We start from the raw sequence: 25139 nt of genomic DNA on the forward strand, positions 1-25139 counted from the left end.
AATTGCACCCAGGCGCTGCATCTGCTAAAGACGGCCCTGTTTGCCACATGTATTTATTTATTTCATAAAATCTATACACTCCTTGATTTTTTTTATTTTTAAAAAACACCCTGCTCCAAGCGGTTTACAAAAAAGAGAAAACAAATTAAATTGCAAATTAGAAGAATTAGCAACAATAATTCTTGACTTCCAAAAAGTAAAACTTAAAAAACAAACAAACACCAACCCATAAACTAAAAACAGATTAAACTTGTGTCAAGTTCCTAAACATTTGGGCCAGCTTGTTTAGACATAATTATTTTATTTCATAAGCTTTATATACTGCTGGACTGTAATGAAACCTCAATATGGTTTGCAAAAAAGAAAAAGAAAAAAAGAAAACCAGCAATAAGCTAAAAACCAGATTAAAACGTATCAGCATACTTTACTACATGTCAGGCTTGCCCAAACAAAAACGTTTGTAGCAGGTGCCGAAAGAGTAAAGCAGGCATCCCCAAACTTCGGCCCTCCAGATGTTTTGGACTACAATTCCCATCATCCCTGACCACTGGTCCTCTTAGCTAGGGATCATGGGAGTTGTAGGCCAAAACTTCTGGAGGGCCGCAGTTTGGGGATGCCTGGAGTAAAGGGAAGGCACCTGTTTGGTGTCAATAGGCAGGGAGTTCCCAAGTGTGGGTGCTGACACACTAAACTACGCACCAAGTTCCAGCAAATGTGGGGCGAGGCGATCTCGCAAGTAAACTGGCCCCAAGTCATGTACTAACTAATCGCGACACCTTGAATTCGGCTTGGTAGCAGATCGGCAGCCAGTGCAGGCAGCACGAGTCGTCGCTTGCTGACAGGGTCTGTCTCCTCTCAGGATACGTGCCGCAGCATTCTGCACCGACTCGAGTGCAGCTTCTGGATCAAGTGCCCCGCATTCAGTGCACAGCTATGCGCTCTTTCTTTGCTGCGCTTTGTGCAGATCTTCCAGAGGTGTAGTAGAAACAGGAGCAGAAGGACCACGAGATGCCGTCTCAGGCTGACCCGCACCAGCCTCGACAGGAAGAGGAGGAGGGCGCTTTCCCGAACTCAGCCACCAGATGGCAGCAGCAAGCTGCGCAAGGGAGGACAGGACCGCTTTGCTGAGCTGCGCTGCCCTGGACCTCCAAGTCCGTCCTGAGCAGCTTTTCGTCAAAGGAGGAGCTCCCGCTGCTTGGAGCGAGCCCCCTTCTGCTCTCGGTCTCCCCATGAGGATAAAAACCACAGAATCATAGAATTGCAGAGCTGGAAATGCAGAACAGGTATCACGGGGCACTTTCAACAATGAAGCTTCTGCAGGTCAAAGCGATCCAGTGGGTGAATATATCGGGTCAGGTGATATAGAGGCCAAGTTTCTAACTAGTTTAATTGAAATCACACACACAAATCACACACACACACACACACACGAGTGTTAATGCTTCATTGCTTTTTAATGATTTTTTGCTATATATTTTTTAGCTGTTTCTGTTTTATTTGTAAGCCGCCTTGAGTCTCTGCCTGGGGAAAAGGCAGGATATTAATAAAAATAAAAAATACGTTCATAAAACAATTCCAGTTGCGGGACCCTTCCTCCCCACCCACATTCCCAGAGTTGTCAGCACCTCAGTGTTCTTGGTGTTCTATCAAAAATAAACATTTCGGTCTTGAGTTGACAAATTTCAGACCCTTTTGTTGGGATTTCAGTGGGTAGAACATAAAAGATGAGCAGATTTGGGTATAACTACTATTTTGATTAACAGGATTTAGTGTTCAATTCAGTTTACTCCACCTGTTTAGATCCTTCTCTGTAATCTCCCATAAATATGGTGGAATGACTTGAGGTTGTTTGCAAATTCTTGAGGTTTTTTTGTTGTTGTTGTGTGCTATTCTTATGTTCTTAATTAGCCTCTTGAATAGCCCTCTTGAGTGTTGCCTAGTGATACACTCAGGGCATGTGGGATCTTCAATGGAGCTACTGCTGCTGCTATAGGGACGCGGGTGGCGCTGTGGTCTAAACCACAGAGCCTAGGGCTTGCCGATCAGAAGGTTAGAGGTTCGAATCCCCGTGATGGGGTGAGCTCCTGTTGTTCAGTCCCAGCTCCTGCCAATCTAGCAGTTTGAAAGCACATCAAAGTGCAAGTAGATAAATAGGTAAACAGGAGGAAGGTAAACAGTGTTTCTGTGTGCTGCTCTGGCTCACCAGAAGTGGTTTAGTCATGCTGGCCACATGACCCGGAAGCTGTACGCCGGCTTCCTCGGCCAGTAAAGCGAGATGAGCGCAGCAACCCCAGAGTTGTCCACAACTCTCCCCTCCTGTGGTTTATAGCAACTGGCATTGCTGCCTCGAGCTGTGGAGGCAGAGCACAGCCATCCTGGCTAGTAGCCATCGATATCCCTCTCCTCCAGGACTTTGTCTAATCCTCTTTTAATGCCAGACAAGTTGGTGGACATCATTGCCTCCTGCAGGAGCGAGTTGCACAGTTTAACTCTGTGTTGCAGGAAGGAGCACGTCCTTTTATTTGTCCTGAATCTTCCAACACTCAATTTCATTGGATGCCTGCAATCTCTAGTGTTAGAAGAGAGGGAGACAAACTTAGAGTGGCTTTCTCTGCCTTGCAGCTGTTTCCTGCATAACCAAAACCCAATGGCCAAGGGGCGTGTGTTGGCTTCCCAGTCTCAAATTTCAGCAGCCACCCTCTGTGAAGGCAAAATTCAGTGCCTCTCTGCCTCTCATGCTCCGTTTTAGATCATGGGCAGGCAAACTAAGGCCCAGGGGCCAGATCCTGCCCAATCGCCTTCTAAATCCGGCCCGCAGATGGTCCGGGAATCAGCGTGTTTTTACATGAGTAGAATGTGTGCTTTTATTTAAAATGCATCTCTGGGTTATTTGTGGGGCATCCCCCCCCCCAATAAAATATAGTCCGGCCCCCCACAAGGTGTGAGGGACAGTGGACTGACCCCCTGCTGAAAAAGTTTGCTGTCCCCTGTTCTAGATCCTAGTTGCAGTGTCCCAGGTGCCCCAGGCTCTGTACCCACTGCAAGCCATCTGGTGACGCTCCCTTAGATCTGCCTCTGCAAGAACCCTCCAGGGTGACTGACTCCCTCTCCCCACATTCCCGGCCCCTTCTGCCTGCCACCAGTTGTGAAGCTGGGTAGTGGCTCCTCCGAACTCAAGGGCTTGGTGGGTCCTAATCCATCTTGTTTGTTTGTTTCCATTAATCTAAGAAACAGCATTAGCTGGCGCTGGGCTCAGCAGGGGCCTGTTATTGGAGTGAAGTAAATTGTCTCCTTAATAACTACAAATCAATTATCAGCTGGCTTCCCGGGAGAATTTCCCCCCTACCTTTAGACAGCAAACAACAATCAGCTACCATCTCTCTCGTCCCATGAAAGGAAAGAAGCAGCTCCTGACATGATGCCAAAATGGTAATAATAAGGGGAAACCAAACCGCACAGATAATAATAGATCAATTAATAACCCTCGATGGGGCAGGGTTTGTGTGTGGTGGCAGCCATGAAGGGGTTTACACTCAGGAGAGTTCATCTGCAAAGAGGGAAAAGAAGGGCTGTCTTTTCCTTGCCGCGTACATAGACTGACACACTTATATGCTCTGGTTGCTCAATTTTTAATTGTACTTTGAAATGATGATGACGATCCTAACATTTTTCCAGGCTGGGAGTCAAGGTGGCTTACGGATAAAAGTACACAGCACGGATAAAATCTGAAAAGCTAATCCCCCAAAGATTTCGGAGCCCGGGCATGTCTATATGGGAGAATACTGTCCTTCTGATAGTCCAGGCCTAAGCCATTTTAAATATTTGTTAACAATTCTAATAATAAAAAACAGGGCCACCTTAAGCATATCTGGTGCTGTGGTGCAAAGATCCCTCCGGCACCCCAGTCACTGTTTCCCAGAGTTGGCAACCTTTTCCCAAGCCTCTGCAGGGATCACTCTCCTCCTGTGGGGACTTGGGAAGGAAGCTGCACGCCCGCCAGCCATATACTTGGTGGGGTGCAGCTTCCATCCTAAGCCTTTGTGGGGATCGCTCTCCTCCCGCGGAGGCTTGGGAGTCAAGCTGCACACTCGCCAGCCATTTGGTGGGCATGCAGGAGGGAAAGGGGAGGCCGCCGGCAAAGCTGCGCAGTTCTCTCACTCGCTGGGGCTCCCCTGAGAGGCTGGCGCCCTGGCGCAACGAACCACTAAAACGTATGGGAAAGACGGCTCTGAATAAAAATAATAATTTATTATTTACAGTATACCTCTGGGCGGCTCCCAACAGAATATTAAAAACATGATAAAACACCCAACTTTAAAAACTTCCCTAAAGTGGGCTGCCTTCAGATATCTCCTAAAAGTCAGATCATTGTTTATTTCCTTGACATCTGACAGGAGGGCGTTCTACAGGGTGGGTGCCACTACCGATAAGGCCCTCTGCCTGGTTCCCTGTAGCTTCGCTTCTCACAGCGAGGGAACTGCCAGAAGGTCCTTAGAGTTGGACCTCACTGTTTATGTTGAACGATGGGGGTTGAGTCACTCCTTCAGGTATACAGGGCCGAGGCTGTTTAGGGCTTTAAAGGTCAGCACCAACCCTTTGAATTGTGCTCAGAAACGTACTAGGAGCCAATGTAGGTCTTTCAGGACCGGGGTTATGTGGTCTCAGCGGCCACTCTCAGTCACTAACAGCTGTCAGGATAAGAAATGTCCCAAATAAATGAAGAAAAGAAATATGGTAGGGACCCCTTTGATTCTGTCACCATCATAAGGAGATGATAGCAGAAGGAATAAATGATGTGGGTTTGGGGGGTCAGTCTGGATGATGCCCTGAGCCCCTTCCAATTCCTGGGGTCCTGTAGTCAATGAGGGTTAGAATCTAACAGAGGAGTCTATTGCTGAACTAGGCAGACAAGTTTTTTTGTAAAACAGTGACCTTTGTTGGCTACTTAAATGTCCTCATCAGCATCCCAAAATATAAGCCAGGTTGCAAAGGCTACAACTAAGTGATGGGGCCCTCTAAGCTACTGGTGGGCCTTTCTTCCACCCCGACCAACTAGCTGCTAGCTAGGAGAACAATATCATGTTCAGAGTGTCTGGGCTGAGCTGGAAGCTGGAGACACAGAGACCTGCTTGCTCTGTGCTGGGTCTAAGCTGTGACTAATGGAGAAGCAAGATCTGTTGGGGTGTTGATGCTGTGAGCCCCTCTAGCTTGTATCGATGTGTAAATAAAACCATATATCCTAAAGATGCCTTCACTGACCTTCATTCCAAGGAAAACAAACCCGAATAACTGCCTAGAACCCCTGGATTCTCTCACTAACTGGAGATCGGGGTTGGCATGTAATAATATTTTCTTTTGGTTGAGGAAGAAAGCTTAGGTTAAGCCCAAGTCTTTGCGAAGAGTGAACAATGGTAATAGAATGAATTAAAATATTGATATTTGGCCATCCAATTTCCTTGCTTTCACTTGCACTGATTGGAGGAATAAAGAGTGGAGACTCTGGGCGCTGCTCAATCTGCCTCTCCCATTTTTTTTATATGTTGGAGAACATAAACTGTCAAAATGATGGATTCATCTATGCTCGCAACCGAATTGAGTATGGCCTGGCAGGATTTATGCCTCAGTAACATAATTGATTAATTGCTGCAAACACACGCATACTCTTTCCCACAGAACAAAATGGCCATTTTTAGCTGCATCAAACGGGGATTTCCCATGCTCCTTTAGTTCTTTAAGACCCAAGCCCAAAAGCCCTCTCCCCTCCTGTGGCATTCAGAAGCATTGCTACCTCCGACTTTGTAGACCAGGGGTTAGCAAACTTTTTCAACAGGGGGCTGGTCCACTGTCCCTCAGACCATGTGAGGGACCAGACTATATTTTGGGGAAAAAGAACAACAACGAATTCCTATGCCCCACAAATAACCCAGAAATAGTAGCCATCGATAGTCCTCTCCTCCTCCATGAATTTGTCTAAGCCTCTTTTAAAGGCATGCTGGTTGGTGAGTGTTCCTTAGTTTAACTATGGATTCTATCCTAGGATTCATTGATCCTGGTGGGAAGGAGGCCCAGAGAACCATCTGGCCCTGTTGCCATCTTTTGCAGCCCACAGGGCGTTTCCCTGGCATGGCCAAGCAGAAGCTACGAATGGGAGGCAAGATTGCCTTGAGCTGATTAAATCCTCCCTTCACCCATGTTTGCAGAGGAGCCTAAATGGATGAAGCAAAGGCTGGACATTTGTAGGTACTTTATTCTCTCCCCACCCCCCATTACGGTCTCTGTGGAATCCCTGTGGGTGGCGGAAAGGCTGCCTTGTGGTCTCTGATACAGGATCCGGCCTTGTGTCCCTAACACCTTTTCAGGGGATGACTTAGAACGATGCTGTGTGTCAGGGGGTTCCTATCTCTTCTGCCTCCCAGCATCTGATCATCTCTGTTTTCAGACCCATGTGCGGCTTCTATAATAATAATAATAATAATAATAATAATAATAATAATAATAATAATTTATTATTTATACCCTGCCCATCTGGCCGGGTCTCCCCAGCCACTCTGGGCGGCTTCCAACAGAAAAATAAAACACAATAATCTATTAAACATTAAAAGCCTCCCTGAAAAGGGCTGCCTTCAGATGTCTTCTAAAAGTCTGGTAGTTGTTTTCCTTTTTGACATCTGTTGGGAGGGCGTTCCACAGGGCAGGCGCCACCACCAAGAAGGCCCTCTGCCTAGTTCCCTGCAACTTGGCTTCTCGCAACGAGGGAACCGCCAGAAGGCCCTCGGTGCTGGACCTCAGTGTCCGGGCAGAATGATGGAGGTGGAGACGCTCCTTCAGGTATACTGGACCGAGGCCATTTAGGGCTTTAAAGGTCAGCACCAACACTTTGAATTGTGCTCGGAAATGTACTGGGATCTTTCAAGACCGGTGTTATGTGGTCTCGGCTTCTATGATGTTTGCAGAGCACAAGGTGCCTTGGTCTGTTTATGCCCCACCCAGAAGGTGGGCGAGAAAAGTCTTGAAAAGCACAGAGCGCAGCAGAGACAAAAGCACAGAAGAGCACAAAGGGACGGCCAAGCAGCAGCGGTACAGCAGTGGGGACCCCTTTCCCCCATAGACCAGTCTGTCCTCCCTCCATCCCTCCCCTTTCCTCTCTGTCTGGGCTCCACTCTCCCCAAATTCATCAATAAATAAGCATCATAAAAACATAAAAGTAAACCTATTCTTTGGTTAATGCAAGGAGTTTATGATCAGCTGCTCTGATTTAATGGCTCTATAGCCATTCAGTTGTTAACAAATCAATATTTCCCCAAGAAACAGTATGGACTTGCCATAAATATCCCTGTAGTTGTAGGAAACTGAGCCACATAATTCATGCGCTGGAGCAGCCGTAATGAGCTACATGATGGCTGCGTCAACGGGAAAATTTATTAGGGAATAATGCAAGTTGGGCTGGGCTGGGGGAGAAAAAGCAGGCCCACAAACCCTGTCCGTGCTTCTCATAAGAGAATAAGAATGAGCAGGCTGGATCAGGCCATTGGCCCATCTGGTCCAGCATCCTGTTCCCACAGTGTCCAACAAGGTGCTCCAGTGGGAAACCTGGAAGCAGAGGGCAAGAGCAGCCCTCTCCCCTCCTGTGGCTTCCAGCAACTGATACTCAGAAGCCTTGCGGCCTCTGACTGTGGAGACAGACAGAGCAGAGCTGTCCTGGCTAGTAGCCATCAATAGCTCTCTCTTCCTCCATGAATCTGTCTTAATCCTCTTTTAAAACCATCCAAAGTGTTGGTGCTGACCTTTAAAGCCCTTGGCCCCCAGTATACCCAAAGGAGCGTCTTCACCCCCATCATTCTACCCGGACACTGAGGTCCAGCTCTGAGGACCTTCTGGCGGTTCCCTCCTTTGTGAGAAGTGAGCTTACAGGGAACTAGGCAGAGGGCCTTCTCGGTAGTGGCACCCGCCCTGTGGAATGCCCTCCCATCAGATGTCAAGGAAATAAGCAACTATCTGACTTTTAGAATACATCTGAAGGCAGCCCTGCTTAGGGAAGTTTTTAATGTTTGATGTTTTTTGTGTTTTTAATATTCTGTTGGAAGCCACCCAGAGTGGCTGAGAAAGCACGGCCAGATGGGCGGGGTATAAGTAATAAGTCCTCCTCCTCCTCCTCCTCCTCCTCCTCCTCCTCCTCCTCCTCCTCCTCCTCCTCCAAGCTGGTGGCCATCTCTGCCTCCTGTGGGAGGGAGTTCCATAGTTTTACTCTGCACTGCATGCAGAAATCCTTTCTTTCATCTGCCTTGAATCCTCCCGCAGTCAGCTTCATTGGCTGTCCGCAAGTTCTGGTGTTGTGAGAGAGAGGGAGGAATATTTCCCTCTCTAGTTCACTTTCTCTACGTCAGGAATGTCCAACAGGTAGATCATGATCTACCAGTAGACCACTGGACGTCTGTGGTAGATCACCGGTAGATCAGTGGCTCCCCCCAAAGAAGCTAAAAAACTTTGGCTCCCCTAAAAAATCTCAACATCTTTGCCCTGCACCCCTAAAATGATCTGAAGGGCTTTCCTTCCTAAGAAAAGTTCAATGTTGCTTTCCTCTTCCCTAAAGAAGCTCAACAACTTTTACATGACCCCCCCCCCCAAAAGGGGGTAGATCACTCCCAGTTTTTAACTCTGTGAGTAGATCGCAGTCTCTTGGAAGCTGGCCACCCCTGCTCTACGTCATGAATAATTTTATAAACTCCTTTCATGTCCCCTCTTAGTCATCTCGGAACTGAAAAGCCCCGCACATGGCAAATCTTTTCCACAGGGGAGTCACCTGCCCACCACATCAAAGAGAAACTGCATCTCAACTTCCTTCCCCTCCCACCTGAACGTCCCTCCCCATCCCTGTGATCTCCAGGAGGGTCCTTGCCCTCTCCTGGCTGCTGGAGGTTGGAGAATTTGGGATCTGAAATTCGGATCCCGCCTAGCCCTTCTCTTTCCTTCTGGGAAGGGAGTGGAAGAAACGTAACTCACACATGAACACAGACACACAGAGCTTTGCCTGATCTGCTCCCTTCTCACCATCTCCTGCCCGCGCAACCGAAGCACATTACAACCCAAGTTTTCACTCACAATTTTGTGCTGAGGCCAGGTGGAAATTGCTGTCAATTTGAAGGAAATGGTTGGAAAATTGCTGTGCTTAAACCCATTTGTCATTAGCGCGCACCAAAATCATAGAGGTAGAAGAGGCCAGTGGCAGGAGCCGGCTGCTGTTTCCTCTGCCTCCCTGATCATTATGGCATTTGTATACAAACGTCCAAATTGAGGGGGGAGGGGGGAGAGAGAGAAAGAAATGGCCTCTTAAGGAATCAGGAAGGCAGATGTAATTCTCCCTCTCTGCTGTTTCTCTCTTGAAGAACATCAATCCCATGCTAACCTCAGAAACGGTTCAGAAAAGGGGCAACCCTGATGATCAATGGAATGGAGCGACTCCACCATAAAGAAAGATTGCGGCATTTGGGGCTTTTTAGTTGAGAGAAAAGGTGAGTAAGAGAATTTGTCTAATCCTCTTTTAAAGCCATCTAGGTTGGAGGCCCTCACTGCTTCCTGCAGGAGCGAGTTCCACAGATTAACTATGCAGCGCTTGAAGAAATCCTTTCTTTCCTCTGTCCTGAATCTTCCAACCTTCAGCTTCATTCGATGCCCACCAGTTCTGATGCTAGAGGGGGGAAAAACCAACCCTTTTGCTTTCCACTTTCTCCATGCTATGCTTGATTTAATGAACTTCTGCCATGTTGCCTCTTCTTCTCCTTTCCTTCCTCTAAACTAAATAATAAAAAATGCTGCAACCTTGCTTCATAGGGGAGGCACTAAACCCTGGTTGCCCTTTTCTGAACCTTTGCGGAGAGGTGACCAGAACTGGGCACAGTTCCAAATGCCATTGTATCGGCGATTTATATTATGATAGTGGCAGTATTATTTTCAATTCCATTCCTAATGAAGACATGCCTTCCTTTCTGTTTGGCTTGGGTCCGAGTGTGGTGTGCCCGCCTCCCTTCCTGTCATGCAGGATCCCACCCAGCCAAGACTCCTTGTTTATATTCCATCCAGAGACTTTGTTAAAGGCTTGTGAGCTGCATTTGTTCCAGGGAGCTTGTGTGTGTGTGTGGGGGGGGGGAGAGAAACTCAGGCTGTTGATCAAATTAGAGAGCTTTTCAGGGCTTGGCTCACATGTTTGGAACGAGATGCTATTTAATGAAGTGCAAAGCAGCTGGGATCCAATTTGCATAAATCTGCATTGCCAAGGTGTTGCGTAAACAACAGCCTCCCTAGATACCAGCCGTACAAGATGGATCCCTTCATTGCTTTACTACAAGGTGATGCCATTAGTAAGGTGGGGATTGCCATTTTATACAGTTTTGCTGCTAATTGCTCTCTCCCACCTTCTCCTGTCTAAAAGTCCAGGTCTTAAAAAACAACAACAACCAGCTGCAAACATAAAACCACAATATGGCAAAATATGTAAAAGAAACCAATGTGACCTTCTGAACGGCCAGCTGGAGTTTGTGGATGAGACCTGACTGGTGGTGGCCCCGAGGGTCAACATTGAGCTTAGGACATCTTTGTGGCATCAGGTGATGACTGGATAGAGTCCCATGGAAGGTCAGCTGCCAGTGGCAATCAACCGATAGCTGCTAAATGCTGGCTTTCAAAGCGCTGGCTCCCAGCACCCATTAGCTGTTGGGTGCTGGGAGACCTCCTGACTGCTGTAAGGTGTTCCAGACGGAGTCTGTCCAAGTGGAGTTCACTGATCCACTGACAGGGAGCCCCACTGGCCAAGGAATAGCCCTTCCAGCTGTTCCTCCACAGTCATGGATTCTTCTTCCCCTACCTGATCGGCAGGTGCATTTTGGGGAAATGTTGATGGACCTAATGAGGCCTAAAGGGGCAATACTTGCCCATGGCTACTGCCGCCACCGAGGGATGCAGATTTAGGGAAGGCTCAGTGGTAGAATGTTTGCCTTGCAAGCAAAAGGTCCCAGGTTCAATCCCCACTGAAATCTCCAGGGAGGGCTTGGAGAGACTCCTGGCTGAGACCCTAGAGAGCTGCTGCTGCCAGTCAGTGCAGGGAACATTGAGCTAAATGGACCAATGGTCTGATTTGGTATAATGTAGCTTTCTCTGTTCCTATGGGCTGGAGCAGGGGCCAGCAACCTTTTTCAGCCATGGGCCGGTCCACCGTCCCTCAGACCATGTGGTGGGCCGGACCATTTTTTTGGGGGGGGGGAATGAACAAATTCCTATGCCCCACAAATAACCCAGAGATGCATTTTAAATAAAATGACACATTCTACTCATGTAAAAACACACTGATTCCTGGACCGTCCGTGGGCCGGATTGAGAAGGCGATTGGGCTGCATCTGGCCCCCGGGCCTTAGGTTGTCTACCCCTGAGCTGGAGCATCAAACTCAGTGAAGACAGTCAGATGACCATCATTGGTTCTGCAAAATAACATCCAATGACTGCACAAATAATTTACCATATTTCTGTGGGCTTGAGATGCAACAGATTGCAGCTAACCAAAGAATGGGCCAAATGGTTAAAGACAGTCTTTCATTCCGAAGCATCAGGCAATGCAGGGCTGCCCATTTGGGGGTGAAACATAGCAATGTAGCATTGGGTCATCTAGACCAACCCCCTGCAATGTAGGAATCACAGCTAAAGTAGGTTGAGATCTCTTCGTGAAATTTTCAAGTCTCACCTTTTGTGGGAATGTTAGGGATGTGGATTAGGATATATTATTTGATAGATCCTATCCAAGCTTGTGTTAGCAAGATTCCAATATCAGCAGAGTGACATTCCCCTTTTGTGCGCAGCAAAGCGTGTGCGTTCAGGTTTGTTAGAACCTGTACAATATTATACTTCCTGGCAAAGTCCCCTTTGTCCCTCTTAAAAGAAATACACAACACAGTGTTTATAAAATAAGATAGAGTTTACTTACAGTTTCATCCTGAGTTAACAGCATAATCTCAGAAAGGCAGGCTTGCGTAGAAAAGTTACAAGTATATACATCTGGAGTCTACTTAGTAAAGTGAGGCTCCATTTGGTCTCTCTCTTGGCTGCAGGCCAAGAGGGAGATTCTAACTGGAGATTCTCTGGAGATGTGTTCCCATCGAAGGAGAGAAGGCTAAGAGAGAGAATGGCTGCTGGCTAGGGGCTTTTGTCCCAGCTAATCCATCTCATCTGCATATCTGGAGGAACAGGAACTTAGTCAGGTGTCCCTCCAGGTGAGTTCCTGTTAGTGGACACTCTAGGAACTGTTGTGACTTGTCTGCCCCAGTGTTCTATCCCACACCTTTGACCCCTCTGGTCTCCTCAAGGCAGTTACTGTGGGGTCTCCCTCCCCAAAGTCAATGCTGGCTGGGTCCTCTCTGCCTTCCTCTTTCCCGAGATAGTATTTCTCATGCTGGGACAGCTTCTTCATTCCTGCACATGAAAAATGTAAGACCAAAACTAGCCCGGAATGCCCTTAATGTTGTGATGTAGAAAAGAGCCATAGCCAGTGATGGCTTATTGACTTTGGGAAGCCTCTGTTGCCTCTCTTCCTGTGGGGCACAAGTGATTTCCATAATGAGGCCCCAGAGGAAACCTGTGGCCCCACTTAACCTGACCATCTGATGACCATCTTCAAATAGCGGAAGGGTTGTCACATGGAAGAGGGAACCAGCTTGTTTTCTGCTGCTCCTGAGGCGGGGGCCTGAACGATGGAATTCACATGTCAAGGAAGGAGAGTCCAGCTAAATCTCAGTAAGAATTTTCTGATGGTATGAGATGTTCAACAGTAGAATGAACTCCCTTGGAAGGTGGTGGATTCCCCTTCATTGGATGGCCATTGGTCAAGGATTCTTTAGCCAAGATTCCTGCATTGCAAGGGGTGGACTAGATGACACCTGATTTCTGGGCTAGGGCCCCACCTGTGGTCTAGGCATGCGATGGAACTATGAGATGCTGGAACCAAGAGCATGGGGTGACTCTCCCAATGGGATCAAAACCACAGGAGACTCTGCTTCCCTTGGTAGCTTGTTCCTGGGGGGGGGGCAGGCGGCTCAACTTGGCTTTTATTGAGCTGGGCTCTGTGCTGTGTCCCCCCCCCCCCCCCCGGTGCTTTTTAGATTGTCAGATACAGAGGTATCAAACAAATTGGAACCCAAACACTGGAAACCCAGAAGTAAGTGTTCCAGTTTGCGGACTTTTTCCAGAAGCCGAACATGCTCCATTTTGAGTGCCACACTTCTGTTTTGAGTGTTACATTGAGGTCTGTCTGTTTTTGCTATTTATCTTGTGTTTTTGTGGCTTTTTTGTTTTGTTTTTGTGACTGTGTGGAACCCAGTTCAGCTACTGATGGATTGATTGTGTGACTGCAGTACATTGTTTATTGCTTTCATTTTATGGATCAATGGTCTCATTAGATAGTAAAGTTCATGTTAAATTGCTGTTTTAGGAGTTCTTTTTTAAAAGTCTGGAACGGATTAATCCATTTTGCATTGCTTTCTATGGGAAAGCACGCCTTGGTTTTGGAACGCTTTGATTTTGGAATGGACTTCCGGAACAGATTACAGTTGTGCCTCGCTTAACGAATGCCCTGCTTAAAGAAATTTCCGCTTAACGAAAGGTTTTTTCTAGTGGAGGTTGCCTCGCTAGACGAATTCGTTTTACAAAAAATTCATCTAGTGAATCGCGGTTTCCCATAGGAATGCATTGAAATTCAATTAATGCGTTCCTATGGGCAATATATATATATATATATATATATATATATATATATATATATATATATATACCGTGTTTCTCATATTTTAAGGCATCCCTAAAAAATAAGGCATGGCAGGATTTTCATGACCTGGCGAAATATAAGGCATACCCCGAAAATAAGACGTAGCAGTACCGGGTTGTGGTGGGAGCAGGTCTGTGCAAAATACGGTACCATAAGAAGAAAAGGAAGATGCCTCCTCGGAACTGGATGCCGCTGCCACGTGGAGCTCCGTCCGAGTGGGAGCCAGCAAGAGCTGCAGCACGCACAGCAAGAGCTGCAGCAGGAGCCTCAGTGCGAAGCCCGGCTACGGTAGAGCCTCAGCGCGCGGCGCCGGGACCCTGCTAGACCCGCAGCTCAAGCCGCGCAAAGCCCGGCAGCCGGCAGGAGCCGCGGCGGGCAAAGAACAAAGGATCGGGACCCTGCTATAAGCAAATCCCCGGCAGCCGGCAGGAGCCTTAGCGGGCAGCGCGCGAAGCCCGGGAGCTGGCTGGAGCCGCAGCTCAAAGCGCGCTCCTGATAAGCCCCGGCAGCCGGCAGGAGCCTTAGCGTGCAGCGCGCGAAGCCCGGGAGCTGGCTGGAGCCGCAGCTCAAAGCGCACTATCGGTAAGCCCCAGCAGCCAGCAGGAGCCTTAGCGGGCAGCGCGCGAAGCCCGGGAGCTGGCTGGAGCCGCAGCTCAAAGCGCACTATCGGTAAGCCCCAGCAGCCAGCAGGAGCCTTAGCGGGCAGCGCGCGAAGCCCGGGAGCTGGCTGGAGCCGCAGCTCAAAGCGCACTATCGGTAAGCCCCAGCAGCCAGCAGGAGCCTTAGCGGGCAGCGCGCGAAGCCCGGGAGCTGGCTGGAGCCGCAGCTCAATAAGACATCCCTTGAAAATAAGCCATGTTGTGTTTTTTTGAGAAAAAAATAAATATAAGACATGACTTATAATATGAGAAACACGGTATATATCAATGCATTCCTATGGGATTCGCTAGACGAATTTTTCGCTATAAGAAAAGACCTGTGGAACGAATTAAATTAAATTCGTCTAGAACCAAGGTACCACTGCATGCTGATATGTCCATGTATCACCTTACCCAAATAGCTAATTACTGACACCTTTATTTCTTTTTTTGGGGTCTCTCTTCTCTTTTACCTTTAACCAAACTGCAGATTCCCCCCACCCCACCCCGCATCCTTGCAGAGAAATGTCAGTGTGCACAACTTTCCATTTAGAAAATTGCTTCCATTTCCCACCTGAGAATTGGTTCAAGTTGCTCCAGCAACTGGAGAACAATATCTCAGGGTCTGCATCGTAGCAGGAGTGGGTAGTTTATGAAGCCAATTTGTAGGCTGAGTGCACACACGCTGCTTTGGCCAGCTCTCCACTTGTGGGCAGGGCCAAAGCATGTCACAATAATGTGCTTGCCTCTTCCGGGGAAGTTGGGAGCTGTATAGCTCAGCATCACACCGTCTCCCAGAGCTTTGTTGCTCTGCTGCCTTTCATAAAACCTAAGAAAAGCTCTGCTGGATCAGGTCAGGGGCTCATCCAGTCTGGCATCCTGTTCTCACAGCGGCCAACCACGTGCCTCAATGGGAAACCCGCAAGCAGGATTTGAGCATCAGAGCAATTCTCCCCTCCTGTGGTTTCCAGCAACTGGTATTTGGAAGCGTTGCTGTTCCCAACTGTGGAAGGCAGAGCATAGACATCCTAGTTAAAGGTAAAGGGACCCCTGACCATTAGGTCCAGTCGTGACCGACTCTGGGGTTGCGCGCTCATCTCGCATTATTGGCCGAGGGAGCCGGCGTGTAGCTTCCAGGTCATGTGGCCAGCATGACAAAGCCGCTTCTGGCAAACCAGAGCAGCACATGGAAATGCCGTTTACCTTCCCGCCGGAGCGGTTCCTATTTATCTACTTGCATTTTGACGTGCTTTCGAACTGCTAGGTTGGCAGGAGCTGGGACCGAGCAACGGGAGCTCACTCCGTCGCAGGGATTCGAACCGCCGACCTTCTGATCAGCAAGCCCTAGGCTCTGTGGTTTAACCCACAGTGCCACCTGGGTCCCTGGTTAGGACATCCTGGTTAGGAGCCGTCAATAGCCCTTTCTTCCATGAGTTTGTCTAATCCTCTTGCTTTGCCTGGTGTTTCCCCTGTGATACCTACTGAAAACACTCTGGAGATGAAGGCAAAAGGGTCAGGGTTTCTTACAGGCACCTGAAACAATGGCAGCTGCCAGGGACAGCAGCTGCCATGGGCCCACCTTCCACGAATTCACTTTTGCCTTTGGCCAGCAAGCAGAGTGGATAGCTGTCGCCAGCCCTTGGGGCAAGATTGTTCTGCCAGGGGGTCAAAGCTGGCCTGCAGGACCATTTCTCCCAAACTGTGCCCACTAAGTTTAGGGGGTGGCATGACCCAGGAGAGGGTCTTCTCTGTGGTTGCCCCTGAGCTGTGGAGCTCCCTCCCCACAAAAAGATGTCTGACAGCTTCATGGCACAACTGATGAAAGATGCTGAAGACACACTTCTGGTATATGTTCTTGGGACCCACCTTATTTGTGTGATTGTCAGGTGTTTTCAGTATTGTGTTTTAAGGCTGTAGCCTACCCTGGGAACTTAGGGTGAAGGGCAAACTATTATTGTAATAGCAACAGCAGCAGCAGCAGCAGCAACAACCCCCCCCCTCCATGAAACTCAGGCTGAGAAGAGGTGAAGGAAAAAGGGCAGTGGGCATTAACTTGGCCCAAAATAAAGCCAGGGTTAAATGCTGTTCTTTTTGCAGATGAGGAGAGATGAGTTTAATAGACGCTTGAGGGCTCGTATCGAGAGCATGAGTGGGGGCGGCAGCCCTGCCTGCGCTCAGCTTTGTTGACAATCCTGCCATTCCCTGACTTTCTGCAACATCAAACACAGCCTTTGCCTCCAAACCATTTTCCACTGTTTGCTTTAGCGGACAACTCTTGTCTTATTGATTGCAAGCCACAGGTGGGCATGTGGCATCAGAAGGCAGCCTGGGGCCATCAATCAATGTCAATCCCATGGAGCCAGATGGTGTCCCAGTTCAGAGGAATGCCTTGATCCTTGGTGTGTGTGTGTGTGTGTGTGTGTGAAATAACCCCCACTTTCTGAGCTTTGATGGTGGAGCATTTGTCCTCTGAACTTTTCAAACAGTGGGGCCTGCAGGAAGCAAAGCAAGTCTTGTCCTCTTCCATGGTCTACAGGAGAGCTTCCCGAACTCTGTGTCGCGACACATTAGTGTGTCGGCTGCAGTTTGCAGGTGTGTCGCGAGTACGTTCCCCGTGCTCCTCCTTGCACTGGTTTGCTAGTAAAACTGGTTTGCTAGTAAAACTGAATTACTGTGTCATGAAATGATGCATGTCTCAAAAGTGTGTCACCAACGTGGAAAGTTTGGAGAGCTCTGGTCTACACCTATTTAACACAACAAGTTTGGCCCCGCCTAGCTCCCCAGTCAGCTGGTGTTTTGATATGCTCCTGGACAGGTGTCATTGCTCTTCAACAGGGACAAATTTTGCTCATATGATTTCACCGTGCAAACAGCCTCGGCTGAGCTTTCTTTTTCTGCACCAGGACCTCAATACCCCAAGGACCACCTCTCCCTATATGAACAACTCCAGGCCCTATGATCCTCCTCTGGGGCCCTTCTTCATGTGCCTCCTCTGTGAGAGGTCCAGTGGGTGGCAACACAAGAATGGGCCTTTTCTGTGGTGGATCCTCACTTGCGGAGACCTTTGCCCAGGGAGGCTCGCCTGACGCCTGTGTTACTTATGATTAGGCGCCAGGTAAAAACATTCCTCATCTTCAAGGCCTTTGGCTAATTAAAAAGGCCTTTTAAACCATGGAAATTTAACAAACACATAAATAAATGGCTGCATATTTGGAGAAAGAGCCAGCAGAGAAGATGTCAATTATGGAATTTGTTCCCACAGGAGGATTTAATGGCCACCGGCCTAGATGGCTTTAGCAGAGAGGATTAGACAAATTCTTGGAGGAGCTACTAGCCAGGATGCCTACGGGGGCTGTAATGCTTCTGGTTGCTGGAAACCACGGGAGGGAAGAGCGCTCCGGTGCCTTTGGGCTTGCGCACTTCCCTTTGGAGCATCTGGTTGGCAGATCCAGCAGCCTCTTTTGATGTTCTGATGTTCTTATGACGGACACACTCAGCTCCTGGAAGGAGGGAGACCCTGGGCCTGAGTTTCCATCAGCCTTCCTACTTTGTGCTCTGTCCAGGGTCCTGAATTAATAGCTGCATTTGCTGCCGGTTGCTTCACCACACACTTTCCCCTACTATTGCCATGACCAGGTGACCTAACACAATCCTTCTTTCACTTTTGCACAAGGCACAGTCCAGGTCTGCTCTGTAGAAACAACAGTGGGCAAAGAGAGCCATGGGGTAGTGAAGGTGCCTTGGCTTTGATGGCGGACAGCGGGCTTCAAATCCCTACTCAGATATGAAGCTTCCAAGGATCATCTCTCTGCTTCCCTCTTCTGCGCTCCTTGGCTCAAACAAGCTCTTCTGTTTTAACAATCCAACTGGATTGGGGCCAGGTGGCCAGCCTGCCTGATGATTATGACTGAGTGGGGAGGCCCTTCACATAAGAGCAGGATCCAAGCTGAAGATAATAACAATGCAATAAGGGCCTGCTTGATGGCAGAAAGTGAGGAGGAATTAAAGAACCTTTTAATGCGGGTGAAAGAGGAGAGCGCAAAATATGGTCTGAAGCTCAACATCAAAAAAACCAAGATCATGGCCACTGGTCCCATCACCTCCTGGCAAGTAGAAGGGGAAGAAATGGAGGCAGTGAGAGATTTTACTTTCTTGGGCTCCTTGATCACTGCAGATGGTGACAGCAGTCACGAAATTAAAAGACGCCTGCTTCTTGGGAGAAAAGCAATGACAAACCTAGACAACATCTTAAAAAGCAGAGACATCACCTTGCCTACAAAGGTCTGTATAGTTAAAGCTATGGTTTTCCCAGTAGTGATGTATGGAAGTGAGAGCTGGACCATAAAGAAGGCTGATCGCCGAAGAATTGATGCTTTTGAATTATGGTGCTGGAGGAGACTCTTGAGAGTCCCATGGACTGCAAGAAGATCAAACCTATCCATTCTGAAGGAAATCAGCCCTGAGTGCTCACTGGAAGGACAGATCGTGAAGCTGAGGCTCCAATACTTTGGCCACCTCATGAGAAGAGAAGACTCCCTGGAAAAGACCCTGATGTTGGGAAAGATTGAGGGCACTAGGAGAAGGGGACGACAGAGGACGAGATGGTTAGACAGTGTTCTCGAAGCTACGAACATGAGTTTGACCAAACTGCGGGAGGCAGTGCAAGACAGGAGTGCCTGGCGTGCGCTGGTCCATGGGGTCACGAAGAGTCGGACACGACTAAACGACGAAACAACAACAAACAAGGGCCTGCTGGATCAGGCCAATGGCCCGTCTAGTCCAGCATCCTGTTCTCACAGTGGACAGCCAGATGTCTCTGTTGGGAGACCTGAATACAGGATTTGAGCACAAGAGCCCTTTTCCCAACTGGCATTCAGGAACATTGCTGTCTCTGATTGTGGAGGCAAGAGTATAATCATCCTGGCTAGTAGCCATCAGTAGCCTAATCCTCCTCCGCAAATTTTTTCTGATCCTCTTATAAAGCCATCCATCTTATATGGCCATCACTGCCTCCTGTGGGAGCCAGTTTCGTCATGTAACTATGTGCTGTGCCTTTCTCCTGCTCTAGCCGCATCTGCTGCAGTTTATTTGACATTTTGCTTTTAATCGATGGGTGGGGATTTTTAGCTAGCCCCACCTGCGTGGACCAACTCTAACAGGTGGAAGGGCCAACCCATTACATGCCATCATTATGGCACATTATGGGGTGTCCAACCCACTTGTCCAAATCTCTTGTGCAGCAATTTCAAAGCCATCTGCCTGATTGCAGAACAAGATGCTTCTCTGCTTTTATTCTCTGTGCTTTAGGAAGCTGGCAAAAAGCTTTGCGCTATGGCTTCCATGGCTGGGCACCTGGGCACCCCCCTCTACAAGCCCTGTGTGTAGAAGTGTTCATTATCGCCCTCATTGTTTATTTGTATGCCATCTTTCCATAGTCAAAGCATTGCTTAAGGCAACTCACAACATGAAAATATTTACACAATGACAAAGATATAACAAAAGTAAAGGTAAAGGTACCCCTGCCGCAAGCAATAAATAAAAACATATCAAAACGCACACGACAAAATTAAACAATCCTTGTATAAGTCATAAAACATCTAAAATTAAAGAGGCAGAAATTAACATCGATCACAGCGAAATCAAGCATTGCCAAAATTAAATCTTGACCCCCCCTACAAAATACCCCTAAACAAGACCCCACCCCAAGAGTCTTCATTTGAGGCTGGTTGGCCCATTGATCAGGGATACTGTTGCCTGCAGATCCCCTGCCATGGCAGAAGGTCTGGTGGCCTAGATCAGGCATCCCCAAACTTCGGGGCCCTCCAGATGTTTTGGACTACAATTCCCATCTTCCCCGACCACTGGTCCTGTTAGCTAGGGATCATGGGAGTTGTAGGCCAAAATATCTGGAGGGCCGCAGTTTGGGGGGGATGCCTGGCCTAGATGATCTTTGAAGAACCCCTGGATCTTTATTGCTTCGTGTTTTGCAGAGCAGCCCCTGCCTCATTGCTCCTCCCTGCTGGATATTTATAGCATGGCAGCAAAGTTCCCGGTGCTATTTAGGAAATCGTGCAAGAGGCAGGTGCCGACTTCAAAGAGTCAGCGCTGCATCAAGAAGAAATTGCGGGGGGGGGGGAGGAGGAGGAAAGATTTAAATAGAAAGAGGCACTAAATAAACACTGGTCAATAGAATGAGCTATTAATCACAGGGAATTTGAAGGCAGTTCAGGTTTAGACCCATCAAGGAACCGACTTCATCCCCTGAGAGAGCCTGACTAAGCTATAATGGGTGGGTATGGGGCGACTAGCATCACTGACTCACCCGAGCTGAGTTTTGTTTTTGTTTTTTGCTGAGTTTTAAGTATGGGCTGTTTTCTGTTGTAACAAACCTTTCTTGCTGCCTTTTTATTGTCCTTTTTTGTTTTTAATTATTATAAATGGCTTTTTTTTTGCTGTTTGCTGGCAAGCTGCCCAGGGTTTCCATTAGTAAATGGAATAAATAGAATAATTTTAAATGAATAAATTAATAATTAAGGACACAAGAGCACCGAGAAGTAAGGAACAGAAACTGCCTGCATTTCCACTGCCTCATTCTCCCTTCACAAAGAGCTGCCTCTCCTTTCACAATAAGGAGTGGGGGGGGGTGTTTTCCCCCAGAAGGCTGGTATTTCAAGAAGCCAACCCTAATTCTTTTTATTAATGGTTTGACCGAAGTACATTAGCAAGCAAGCAAAACCCAAACTTGTATGGGTACATCTCTCAATCATGTGTCTGCTATATGCAGTTTAAATGACGAGAAGGAAGAACAGTATGAATTTTCGTAGGGTCAGGAGTCAAGTTCTTTTTAAAAAATATATATATTTATTGAGGTTTTTTACAATAAAGAATAAAGTGCAAAAATACAAAAGCAAAGAAAAAGAAAAAAGCACACACACACACACAAAAAGAATAAAAAGAAAGATAATATCTCTAACAATATCTTGTCCCCGACTTCCCCGTCCCTCCCTTCCTGGGTCAATTCCAAATCAAACTTCACAACTTTTCTTTATTCCCCACACAATAATTTCTATTGAATTTCAAACTATATTACTTTAAACTATTTCTAATAATTTCCCTTAGCCTTTAATTTCCCTCTAAAAAGATATCTTTTCCTGATTCAGATTCTATCTAGTCTCTTAACTTGATCCCAAATCCCACCCCCTCCCTCCCCCAGGTAGCAGTTTCCCCTTTTCCCCGACCAGCTTCTTCATTCTGTCCAGTTTCAAACCTTTTAATCCATCCATTTATCTACCTTACCGGGTATATACCTTCTTCACCCCACACCCTCTCTTAGCCATTCCAGACCACCCCATTCGTCCTTCTTCCCCTTCCATTGCTTTAATTCTTCCACCAGCCTCCCACCCTTGCAGGAGTCAAGTTCTACAGGGGTCTAATATATTTGGAACCACCATATATTGATCCTCATGAAGCCACCTTGAAGAATTCTATCTCTATCCTCATGCCTCTGTTTGGATGTTCAGGAAACATTTTGGATATGTAGCCTTGCCAGGGACAACCCCCCACCCCGTGATGGAATAACAGGGGGTACTCTGAGCTATCTTGACACCGGATTATCCCCACTGGGGGTGCAACTCCCTGGGCTGAGGGGCCCCCCTAATGGACAGCCTGAGAAAAGTGTTGGAGAAGGGAGCTAATCCACACTTTTGCTTGCCCTGCCACCTGCCCTCAGGCAGGGGCGTAGGAAAGGGGGGACGGTCTGCTCCAGGTGCCATCATGGAGGGGGGTGGCAAATTATCAAGCAACAATTTCTGCCCTACTAGGGTGGTTCATAAAACCTTTTTTTTTTAAAAGTGACTGCTCCAAAGGTCTTATCTTACTACACAAGGGATTTCTAGGCATTGAGTTACAGGAGGATCTGTCCTGGAGTGTTAATACAAGGGGTCTTGTGAAGAAGGCGCAGCAGAGACTGTATTTTTTTTGAGAATTTTAAGGAAAAACCATCTTCCACAAAAGCTGCTGCTTGCTTTCTATCACTGTGCCATACAGAGCGTGCTCACGTACGGTTTATGTGTGTGGTACGGAAGCTGTACTTCTCAGGACAGAGCAGGGCTGTGTAGAATTATTAAAACAGTGGAGAGCATTATTGGCTGCTCACTCTCCACCTTAGAACAAATCTATACCACCAGGTGCCATAAAAAAGCACGAGACATATCAAGAGATCCAACGCACCCTGGTCACCATTTCTTTCAGCTCCTGCCATCGGGACGGAGATATAGAACTATGCAGGCAAGAACGAGCCGTCTCAGGAACAGTTTCTTCTCTAGAGTGATTTTGGCCTTAAATGGAAAGCCTGGACTTTGAAGTCATGTTATTTTACTTGTTATTTGTATTATATTTACTGTTTTTTATTAGGTTTTGTAATTTTGGATTATGCAGAATGCTTTATCTGAGTGGATGTAGCAACCGAGTAATTTCGTTGTTCCCACAAGGGGACAATGACAATAAAGATATCTTATTACAGGTGAAACTTGGAAAATTAGAATATCATCAAAAAGTGCATTTATTTCAGTAATGCAACTTATTGTTTTTTATTTTTATTTTTATTTTTATTTTTACAAATGCTTTCTTTTGGAAATTCCACAGTAATAAAACAAATAGTTACAATAATACAAAAATAAACTAAAATAAACATCACTATTAAAGGTAAAGGGACCCCTGACCATTAGGTCCAGGGAGCCGGCGTACAGCTTTCAGATCATGTGGCCAGCATGATAAAGCCGCTCCTGGTGAACCAGAGCAGCACACGGAAATGCCGTTTACCTTCCCGCTGTAGCGGTTCCTATTTATCTACTTGCACTTTGACGTGCTTTCGAACTGCTAGGTTGGCAGGAGCTGGGACCAAGCAACGGGAGCTCACCCCGTCGCAGGGATTCGAACCGCCGACCTTCTGATCAGCAAGCCCTAGGCTCTGTGGTTTAACCCACAGCACCACCCGCTGTGGGTTAACATCGCTATTACATTTCATTAATTATATTCCATTTATAACTGACCCGCCTAACGACAAATAATTACAACAAATAAATTAAATAAATAAATAAAGGCTTGACATATCTTGCTTTGCATCTCATGGATCTATTTGAATTTAATGCGTTCTGAACGCACATTCGTAAGTCGAAAAAATTTGTAAGTCGAATCCCATAGGAATGCATTGGGAGAAAAAAATCATAAGTAGAAGCAACCCTATCTAAAAATTCATAAGTAGAAAAAATCCTATCTAAACCGCATCCAAGATGGCGGATGGAGCTCTGTTCGTAAGTAGAAACATTCGTAAGTAGAGTTATTCGTAAGTAGAGGTACCACTGTATTTCAAAAAGAAAAAGGTAATCACTTTCATTTTTTTTTGCAGAATTGTATGGAATTTGCAGGCCCAGGAGCCCCTCTCGAGGAGACAAACTGTTCCAAACTGTAGAAGGAGAGCTGCCATGCTTTTCCTGTAATTTTGGCGGTGGTTAAAAAAAGGGTTCAGCTCCCTTCTTAAGCTGTGCTGGGGTTGGAGCCAGTTGGGGTGGCTCAACTGGGAAGGGGTTAGGGTGGGCATATGGGGGAACAGCCTGGGTGTGTGTGTCTTGGGTTTGTTATTATAATAAGCACAAATCCATCACGCGAATGGCTGGTTCTCGTACCAAGTCAGCTGCAGCTCTAATGTCTCCCCAAACCATATTCTCTGCATACACCCCGCCATTGTAGACACACAATAAACTGAGTTGTCATTAATGTGAGGATTGCCAGGCGCCTGGGCTATTTTAAATCTTTAACAGACACATTACCTTCCATTTGGGATTCATCATCTCGCTGCACAAGCACAAAGGAAACATCCATCACAATTAGCGTAATGTCCTGAAAGATGTAGAAAAGGCAGAAGGAGGCACTGGAGGGAGGCAGCAAGGACTGATCCCCGCGGTGGCCATCGCTCCGTATTCAGGCATGGAGCCACCACTGGAAGGAGGGGCCGTCGTGAAGACTGAATCCCGGCATCAGGAGTGGAGCTGATTCAGAAATGCCCATCTCTGCTATGTCACAAACCTCCCACGAGTTGGCCGCAGTCCTTGGAGGGAGAAGGAGACTAGCCTTCCCTTGTAGCTCGTGGAAGAGAGGATTATCAATGGCTAACTAGCCACAATGGCTATGCTTTTCACTGTTGGAGGCAGCTATGTTTCTGTAAGTTGCAGGAGATCACTGGCTCTTGTGCTCAGGATCTGCTTTAGGGCAACTGGGTGGCCACTGCGAGAACAGGATGGGCCATTCACCTGATCCCGAAGGCTCTTCTCATAGAACTGTAGAGTTGGAAGGGACTTTGAGGGTCATCTTGCCCAACTCCCTGCAATGCAGGAATCTCAGCTCAAGCATCCATGTTCTTATGTTATGGTCTTACGACCTAGAACAGGAGTAACCAATGTAGTCATGGAGTACACCTTCGACCCCCCCCCCCATCGTTGGCTGTGTTTGCTGGGGCTGATGGGATTTGTAGTCCACCCTATCTGGAGGGCACCAACTTGGCTTTCGCTGCCTAGAACCTGCTAGCATTCAGGGAAGGACCTTCCCATTAAGGAAGTGAAAACAGAAAAGGGAGGGGAACTTGCCACAGTTTGCTTATCCGTCCTATGTCTGGAAGAGGAATCAGTCCAGTGAAGGTGATCTCT

Source organism: Zootoca vivipara, chromosome 6 (assembly GCF_963506605.1).
Source record: "Zootoca vivipara chromosome 6, rZooViv1.1, whole genome shotgun sequence".
Taxonomy (NCBI): domain Eukaryota; kingdom Metazoa; phylum Chordata; class Lepidosauria; order Squamata; family Lacertidae; genus Zootoca; species Zootoca vivipara.